The sequence below is a fragment of the Crocuta crocuta genome, unplaced genomic scaffold (assembly GCF_008692635.1).
Source record: "Crocuta crocuta isolate KB4526 unplaced genomic scaffold, BGI_CrCroc_1.0 scaffold529, whole genome shotgun sequence".
Classification (NCBI taxonomy): domain Eukaryota; kingdom Metazoa; phylum Chordata; class Mammalia; order Carnivora; family Hyaenidae; genus Crocuta; species Crocuta crocuta.
This window is the reverse complement of record NW_027530362.1, coordinates 955,893-963,979: the sequence shown is the minus strand read 5'-3', so window position 1 is coordinate 963,979 and position 8,087 is coordinate 955,893. Positions and strand designations below refer to the sequence as shown.

The 8,087-nt window shown below is 38.3% G+C and overlaps 1 long non-coding RNA gene across 1 annotated transcript in view; it reads right to left on the bottom strand.

The window, feature by feature from the left end:
* Positions 1 to 4,218: 4,218 nt before the first annotated feature.
* The window catches only part of LOC144233275 (uncharacterized), a 6,698-nt gene continuing 2,829 nt past the window's right edge, over positions 4,219 to 8,087 (bottom strand). The window contains exon 3 of the long non-coding RNA XR_013335633.1: positions 4,219 to 4,602. This is a non-coding gene — a long non-coding RNA (uncharacterized LOC144233275). The remainder of the gene's footprint in view (positions 4,603 to 8,087) is intronic.

Here is an 8,087-nt window from a genome sequence, read left to right as displayed (position 1 = left end):
TTGGTAATTGATGTTTGCCCTGCCACAGAGAAAGGTCATTCAAATAAAAAGCTATCTCTGGTAATAGCTCTCTTTCAAGGCCAGAACCCCTATCTAAATTCTTTTAGGTGGTAAGGGAGAAGTAAAAGTTTTTCTTAAGTCGGCTGGGTCTTGACTGACTTCAACTCAACATAATCCTCATACCAAAGTTACATATTTTGGGGTGGCAATACCTGCTCCCCTTCAATGTATTACTACTGGATAACTTTCTAGAGAAAATAAGGCGGCAGCTGGATCCCCAGTTCACATGCACACCAGGGCAAACTCCAAATGGGTCCAACATTTAAAATGAGACAAGAACTATAAGAAATATGGAGAATCTTGGGGCGCCTGGGTGGCTTAGTCGGTTAAGCGTCCGACTTTCACTCAGGTCATGATCTCGCGGTTCATGGGTTCAAGCCCCGCGTCGGGCTCTGTGCTGACTGCCAGCTCAGAGCCTAGAGCCTGTTTCAGAGTCTGTGACTCCCTCCCTCTCTGACCCTCCCCTGCTCACGCTGTCTCTCTCTCTCTCCTAGAAATAAATAAAACATTAAAAAAAAAGAAATATGGAGAATCTTTTATAAATTTAGAGTAGGGAAGGCCTTTCCAACTATGACTCACAATTAAGGTGTCCACCTAAAACAAACAAAAAAATGATCAACCAACTATATAAAAATAATACAAAAAAATATGGCAAAATCAAAAGACATATAAGATACTAGGAAATTAGTTGCAACTCATTCTCCAGACAAAGGGCTAATATCCATAGTATGTAATAAGTTGCTAGAAATAAAAAAAAAAACCCTCACAGACCAATAATCCAGTAGAAAAAACTGGGCAAAATATAAATCAGGGGAAAAAAGGAAATGTAAATGATCCTGAAACATACAAAAAGATTTCAGTTGTAATCACAATAAAAGGCAATGCAAATAAAAGCAATGCAACAATATATTGTAACACTAAATTACAATATATCATCTATCACATCCTCAAATACCCAAGCTCGGTTAAACATCTGACTGGCAAATTTGTGGGAAATATGGACTCTTCATTCACTACTAGGGGGAGTGAAATAATACAATACCTACAGAGGGAAATTTGGGAATCCATTTAAAAATTATAATTGCATTTATTCTAGCAACCCTGCTTCTGGGGATTTATCTTAAGGATGTACCTGTGCACTTAGAAAATCATGTACATTATTCACTTTGTACAAAATTGTTTGTTACAGCATGAACCTGAAAGCTATTCACATGTCCATCTAAAGGTGACTGGTTATATAACTATAGTTCAGCCACAGAATATTCTGCAGCCCTTACATGAGGAAGACCTCCATGCACTGACAAAGAAGGAAAACAGGTGGTTGAGTGAAAAAAGTACAAAACCGGCCACAGAGTATGAGAATTTTGTCTAAGAAAGGAAGGTGATATGGATACATATTTATATTTTCCTGCATTTTCATAATAAGATACCAGATGAACACAAAAAAAAATCAACAGAAGAAAGGGCAGGAGGAATAGAGTGGATGAAGAGTAGGGTGAAGTGAGACTTGCCACTGTATTAATTTTAACATCATTTGGATATTTTCAATGAATTTTTTTAATGTTTATTTATTTTTGAGAGAGAGAGAGAGTATGAGAGGAGGAGAGGCAGAGAGAGAGGTTGACACAGAATCCGAAGCGGGCTCCAGGCTCTGAACTGTCGGCCCAGAACCTGATGCGGGACTCTAACTCACAAGCAGTGAGATCATGACCTGAACTGAAGTTGGACACTTAATGGACTAAGCCATCCAGGCGTCCCTAACATCATTCGGATTTTTTAACATGTGAATGTGTTGTCTATTCATAAAATTAACCTTGATTTATTTAACTGCTATGTAGAAAGCCTGATGTTGGGCACTATAGTAACACTTTCAAACCAGCTACAGTGAATATTTATAAGCATCTATGTGCCAGACACAATGTGCTGTACACACTTGTGGGAGGCTGGGGAAGAAGAGAACTCAGCGTTTATAAGTTATATTCGAATAAAGGTCCCGTCCTTGACTTTGTACTGCTTTCCCTCAGGGCCCACCATGAATATGATCTGAGGTGAGACAAAACACGTATAAATATAAAGATAACTATCAACAGTGCAAAATGGTACTAAATAAATACCAAAGGAAAAATGCTCTAGACCAGAAGAGGGAAAAGTCCCATTGGCCGAACTGGTCCAGAAAGGCTTCAGAGGAAGTAAAACTTGAAATGGGCCTTGGGTTAAAAAATAAATAAATAAATAAAAATTGGTCCTTGCGTATCATATAAAGTAAATCTTTCTTGCATAAGTTCTTCAGTAGAAAAAGCTTTTGTTTCAGAACTGTTCTGACTATGTTGATTTTTCTGAAGTGGGAGAGGGAGGAGCAAGGAGATGGGAAGCACATGCCCCGTCATTTCTACTCAATTCTCAAAAAAGTGAGTAACATTGCAAAATTAGCTTTTCCTGGTCAGCTGGGTCCTTCCTCAAAACGAAATCAGTACACGGAAATGAGAGCTGGATTGCAACTCACAATTTAAAAAATCTCACTTCTTCATTTTATTCCTTTCCAATTTAAAAGTTTCCATCATCTCAGGGAAGCTTTTCTCCTTGACAGCTTTCACAGAAGTCTTCTCTGAATGGGCTGGCCACAATCAAGAGAGGAATCTGAAGTTTTCATTCCTGCCCTACACTTACAAAGTGGTTTTACTTTGTAAAAGCTCTTCCAGCTGCAGCAATTAAAAGAGGGAACACAATCTTGAAGGAGTCATTTGTCAAGACTCTTGGGATCGTACTGTCCATCTATTACCTGAATCACCTCTTTGGAACAGCTTAGCTCACCCCTGAATGCTTCCCAGGGGAAGAACTCTCTACCAATGTCATCCTGATGCAACTCTGTCAGGAAGTTCTTATGTTGGGACGGAAAAATCTCCTTTCTTCAACTCACTGGTTATACTGCTAGCCCCAGAACCGTGCACACAAGACAGATTCATCTCACGGGGGTTAAACCAGGCACGCCTGAAGAATCACCCCCTTACCTTACTTAGCCTGGAGTCAGGGTATGGAGGTGGCGTGCAAAAGGAAAGTAACTAATGTTTTTTTGTAGAGGCTTAGATGGTTAAGTGTCTGACTTCGGCTCAGGTCAGGATCTCGCAGTTCATGAGTTTGAGCCCGGCATCTGGCTCTGTGCTGACAGCTCAGAGCCTGAAGCCTGCTTCAGATTCTGTGTCTCCTTCTCTCTGCCCATCCCCTGCTCATAGTCTCTCTCTCTCTCTCTCTCTGTAAAAATAAATAAACATTAAACAAAAATTTTTAAATGATATCTTGTTGTTCCTGTTCGGTTCTAAACAAAGCTTTATGGGGTTTGTGTTCAAATTAATTTTGTAACAATATTTTGATTAATTGCAAAATAGGGTATGTTGAATATACCAGTCAGTCATCTAGTAGACCAAATTCATTTGATAAATAACATTTTCAGAAGTGTATCTTAAACATATAAAATCAGTAGAATAAATTTGGAGCATGCACTCCAAACTATTTCAGTAGCCAGTCCTCCCTCACCCCCCGACACTATTAGTGTAGGCCCAAGGTGCTCAAGGAAACAATTCAGAAATGCTAATCAATAGATAAGCCTCCTTCTCTTCCACCACAGTTACAGCCACATAGAAATGAGGTCTTTGAACACACTCCTGGAGAAGGCTTATTTTCAATAAAGTGCTATCACCTAAGTTAGTAATACCCCAAGCAAGTTTTATGGCTCTCTAAGGAAAGAATTAGCCTAGTCATTTGGGAATTTAGTGGTGTTTGGAATGCAGAAAGTGACAAGAAGGTTGGAAATGGATTGGCTTTGGGGCTTATTCTGCTGTATAAATAATAATGAACCTTCTCCAACATGAAGTAATATGAAATGAAAAAAATAAAATAAAATCTGTCCCTAGAGTATAAAATTACCTCATAACCCAATTTGCATTCCTCTACTCCAAGCATATTTTCTGGGAGTTCTACTTAGAGAAAGCTGTTGAATGATAATTAATTTTAACAAGCACTTGGCACACAGAGCTGGACAGTACACAGGCTGCCTGCCCTAAAGCGAGTAGGAATTTGAACTCTACTTTTTAGGATTTTTTTTTCCACAATGACAATAGTTAGGCATGAAAAGGATCAAGACTTCAACTTTACTTTGTTCTTTCTTTCTTTCTTCATTTGGATTTGCCATTCATTTAATTCAACTTGAATACACAAGCAGTTTGTAAACACTGTTAAGAAATGTGGGAGATAATTGGATCCTGGTGCAGCAACACCAGAAGGGTATTAGGTATCTGCTACTCGTCAAAGGGACCATTTGCTTGGCTTTTCTTTTTTCTCATGTTCAGAAAAAAGAAAAAAAAAAGCGCACATCTCTTGACTTATAACGTATAGTTCATTAGCGGAAAAAGTGAGCTTTAGGATGAGATCTTTATGTCACTCCCCATGCAGTATTTTCATTCTTTCCGGAAGCACTATTTGGGAAAAGCAAGTCATGGTCCTGAGATGCGATCATCAGTGTTCCAGCACTATTTCTCTTCTATATCCCTGTATGTGGAATACGGACAAGCAAATAAGGAGTCATTTCTGAAGAGGAAAATAAAGTTTGAAAGAACTAACACTGTGATTAATAGTAATAATTTACCTCTCATCTATCCATCTAGCTTACTGTTCTATACTAAATTACGCATGTCTACAGGTTTATAATTTATACGAAAAATTGCAAAATCTTAATTTTGACAAAAAAAGGCATTCTTTAATTTCCCAGGCAAGCTACTAAAAAGATGAATATCTCTCTATGTATTTGGATGAAAAATAATGACATGATAATCCATCCCTTCTTACAGTTTTGAAAACAGACCAACTACCTGTGACTCAGTTCCTTGCTCTCACAAAGGGAACTAATTAACCTTCATGATTAACAACTCATCAAATTCCATTGCTTCTATAAAGGCAATACTTTTTATCTTTCATAATCACATTTAAACTCATAATTAATGCCATGGGTAAAACTGTAGGTTAAAAATAATGTATATGAATTTCTTAACCTCTTCCTTTGGAAGTTCATGACATGTTTACTCTATCTGGAAATCTTCACCCTTAAGTGGCCTGTTATTTTTGTCACTTATAAATACAACAATATTAAGCTTTTCCTTATCAGGATCCCTTGATCATGTGACATATTTGTAGCTTAGTAAAATTCTGCAAAGTCAAATCTATGTACAGCTTTAAAGAATTTCTTAATTTATTCTTGATTCTGATGGGAACTTTCTTAAATTGCACTCAACATTTACTGAGAGTCTAATATAATCAAGGCCCTATGCCTAGAAATAAGGGGAAGACAAAGGTGTATAAGAAAAGGTCCCTGCCCTCAGGAAGCTTTCAATCTAGTGAAGATATGGATTATATTCATTTTGCATTGTTAGTTACAGATCTGCCCCAAACTAAAGGTATGACCTTGAGAGAGTTTCTTGTTCTTGCCTTCTCGGTCTCTTCATCCGTAAACTAGGGATTGGGATTAGATTTATTCGAGAAACACCAACTGAGTATCTACCATGTGATAACAGTGCTAATGAGCAATTACCATGGGGTAGGTTTCAGGGTAAACATTTCATGTGTATTATCCCATTTAATCCTCAAAGCAATCCCATTTTTCAAGAGGAGGAAATTTGAGGCTCAAAGATGTTAAGTCACTTGCCCAAGAATACAAAGTAGCTAAACGGGGATTCAAACCTAGGCTAGCCTAACGTCAAAGCTAATGATACCTTTAAATAGTATATTGTGTTGTTGCCACCATCTCTAACGGTTTCTAATTTCTTTATTGTTAAGTTTTTAATTTTAATTTCACTGTAGTTAACATACAGTGTTACATTAGTTTCACTTGTATAGTATAGTGATTCAACAATTTATACATTACTCAGTTCTCATTATAAGTGTGCAAATAGTTTTGAATTTCAGTATTATATGATCATTATTTGCCCTAAAATGGTAAAATGTGAATACAAAGAGTTTGATTTTTATATTAATAGCGCAGGAGTGGAGGCTAAGGGTGCATAACTGAATGTCACATTGATTCTAACTGGAGAAATTCAGAGACTTCCTGCAGGAGGCAACATGTGGCTGCTATCTCCTCTCACACGCACAGAACTGGAGCCGTTAGGGCATTCCAGGCCACTGTACTATGTGAGTGGTCACAAAGCAGTAAACACTCACAGATCTGCAAGTAACTAGTGGAAAGGGCAGTAGGAATGGGTCCTTGAAAATTCAGCTGGAGCCAGACTGTGGAGAGCCTTTAGTCATTCTAAGGACCTGGACACTATGGGAAACAGGCAGCTACTGAACGCTGTGGATGAGAGAGAAATGATTGATACCTCTGTTTTGTGGTTTTTAAATATTTACAACCAGTAAGAACAGTCAGCAAAACTGCCAAACACAAAATGAACATAACAAAACTAGTGATACTAAATACAGGAAACAAATAATTTAAAATTTCATTTTCAAGGGCACCTGGGTGGCTCAGTCAGTTAAGCATCCAACTCTTGATTTTGGCTCAGGTCACGATCTCACAGTGGTTAAGATCGGCCTCTGTGCTGGATATAGAGTCCCTCCCCCTCACTCTTCCCGTACTTGCTCACTCTCTCTTAAAAATTTTTTTTAATTAAAAGAGTAACATGTCATTTTGAGAAGAAAAATTTTAATAGCAACACAAAATATAACTTGGGGAAAAACTCAAAAAATATGTGAGGCATCTTTCCCACAAAAATTATAAAACCTAATTAAAGAATACATGAGGAGTTGTAAGTAAAGAGATATGCCATGCTTATAAATGTAAGGACAATAAATTGACCTAAAAGTTCAGTGCAACTCCAACGAAAAGCTCACAAAGGTTATCTGTGGAAGGTTAGAGGCCAGTCCTTACAGACACGTGTAAAAGAAAGGGTCAATTTTATCAAGAAAATTTTTAAGAAGAAAAACAGTAGATGTTAAAACTTCACGGATGTCTGATTAAGAGGTCCAAATTTCCAGTATAAAACAAATAAGTCACGGAGATGAAAAGTACAGCAGAGGGAACACGGTCAATAATATTGTAATAACCCTGTGTAGCGACAGATGGTGACTGCACTTATCCTGGTCAGCGATGAGTAATGTATACAATTGTCGAATCACTATGTTGTACTCCTAAAACTAATACAATATTGTATGCCAACTGTATGTACTTCAATTAAAAAAAAAACAGATGTCAAAACATTTTAAATATTTTTTTAAAATTTTTATTTATTTCTAGGAGAGAGAGAGAGAGACAGCCTGAGCAGGGGAGGGTCAGAGAGAGAGGGAGTCACAGACTCTGAAACAGGCTCCAGGCTCTGAGCTGGCAGTCAGCACAGAGCCCGACGCGGGGCTCGAACCCACGAACCGCGAGATCATGACCTAAGCGAAAGTTGGATGCTTAACCGACTAAGCCACCCAGGCGCCCCAAAACATTTTAAAACTAAGTGACCTGAGATGGCCTCCAAGGACAGTTATGATTTTCTGTTTCTTTTTTGTGCTAAAGAAATTGTGTGGAGAAGGAGGTAGGAAAGATGACACTGATGACAAAAAAAGACATGAGCTCTGGGGCTCCTGGGTGGCTCAGTTAGGTGAAGCGTCCAACTTTGGCTCAGGTCATGATCCCACAGTTTGTGGCGTTGAGCCATGGGTCAGGCTCTGTGCTGACAGCTCAGAGCCTGGAGCCTGGTTCGGATTCTCTGTCTCCCTGTTTCTCAGTTCCTCCCCAACTCATGCTCTGTCTCTTAAAAAATGAATAAACGTTAAAAAAAAAAAAAAAGACAGAATCTTCTCACCCACTTCAAATCAAAGTGATCGTGAACCTGAAAGGCTATCACTCTGGCCCATGAATAAAGACAAAGGCCGTTTTCAAAAGAAGCCCTTGCATGACAAGAGCCTGGCCTAAGGATAACAATTCTAAGATTTTAAGTAGTAGGAATGAAGTTTCAGTTAGCCAGCTGGCATTACTAATGATCTAATATGTGCCA